Here is a 1,933-nt window from a genome sequence, read left to right on the forward strand (position 1 = left end):
GACGCCTCTAAGCCGTGATGTAGGTAGGGTATTTGCATTGGAGTACATCATTTTTTAAAATGCTTTCTTTCACTGTACAACATTTTCAGTGATAGTTATGTTTTTGGTTAGTTTTATGGTTTTGTAGCAATTAAATAAAAGGAGAATATAGTTCAACTTTCGTGGTTTTTTTTTTTTGAGACAGAGTCTTGCTCTATCATCCAGACTGGAGTGCAGTGGTGAGATCATGGCTTATCACAGCCTCAGCCTCCTGGGCTCAAGTGATCCTCTCACCTCAGACTCCCCGAATATCTGGGACTACACGCGCATACCACCATGCCCGGCTAATTAATTTTTTTTTTTTTTTTTTTTTAAGAAATGGGGTCTCGCCACATTGCCCAGGCTGGTCTGGAACTCCTGGGGTCAAGTGATCCTCCTCTCCTCCCAAAGTGCTGGGATTATAGGCATGAGCCATCATGCCTGGCCAATGTTAAAGACATTGTTTGGAATCAGTAAAAGATTTCATGGAGGAACTAAAAATGTCACTTTCCAAACAAAAATATTACACCTTACAAGCTGCACTCTGCTTTACTGTTGGACTCTTGACATAGGTTCTTATCTGTCTTTACAGCAGGGAAAAATGTACATGGGTTATACACACATGCACACACGAAAGTAGAGATCATATTTTGTCCATATATATTATATATGCAAAGTCAAATATCAGAAATTTGAGATTCTTTCCTTCAAGGAGCCCCACCTTGCTTAGGAAGATCAAACAAGAGCCCCAAGTGGATGGCAGACTTTCATGGGGTCTATCCTCACTCGACTCCCCAAATCACTCAAGCAGCTGACCTGGAGCCCAGATGAGCAAGGTCCCAGACACTTCCCGCCTGCAGAGAGCAGTCCACCCTGGAAATTACCAAGGGACATTTTTTGACCTCTTTCTGTCTTTTTCTAAGGTTCTGACTTCCCCTCCACAGCAGCCCTGTCACTGGCATGAGTTTGGGGGAATCTTGGGAAGCCCCTTTCTGGCTTTGGTGTTCATGCCTGAGCTCCCCCACACCCAGAGCACCGTGATCCCAACCAACTCAAACAGGCAGGAGCCACCACACCTGAGTGGGATCTGTTGGCATCTGAGCCAGGGCCCAAGGAGAACCCTGTATGCTCCCCACAGAGACCGTTAGAGCAGGATATATGCACTTAAAAACTACATAGTAATGAAGTCTATAACAAGAGGTCCGCAGGAGCGAGAAATCATCGAGATGATATATAATGGGGCCAGGCGCGGTGGCTCACGCCTGTAATGCCAGCACTTTGGGAGGCTGAAGGTGGTGGATCACTTGAGGCTAGGAGTTCAAGACCAGCCTGACCAACATGGTGATTCCCCGTCTCTACAAAAAATACAAAAATTAGCTGGGTGTGCTGGCATGCACCTGTAGTCCCAGTTACTTGGGAGGCTGAGGTAGGAGAATCACTTCAACCGGGGAGGCGGAGGTTGCAGTGAGCCGAGATCACACCACTGCACTCCAGCCTGGGCGACAGAGTGAGAGACTGTGTTTGGAAAAAAAAAAAAAAAAGATGATCTATAACAAGTAAAAAATACACATGCTCTTCAATCCTGCAGTTTCTTCTGAAGTTCTCTCACATATGCCCAGAAGCGTATATGGAAGGATATTTATTGCTTTTCACATTATGCTAAATGAGAGTGCTAGACTCAAAAGACTGCATCTTGTATTATTCCTTTTAGGTGACATTTGTGGGGACCAAGGGCCCTATTAGTGGCAGGGGGAAGGGACAAGGAGACTTCCTCGGGTGATGGAAATGCTCTAATCTTGGTTGTGAGTGGGGGCATGCCTGCATGACTTAGTCAGGGTTCAGGAGCTGTGTGCTGAAGAAGGAGAATTTCACTGTGTGAACATCGTACCTCGATAAACTTGACTTAAACAAATCG

Source organism: Papio anubis, chromosome 18 (assembly GCF_008728515.1).
Source record: "Papio anubis isolate 15944 chromosome 18, Panubis1.0, whole genome shotgun sequence".
Taxonomy (NCBI): Eukaryota; Metazoa; Chordata; class Mammalia; order Primates; family Cercopithecidae; genus Papio; species Papio anubis.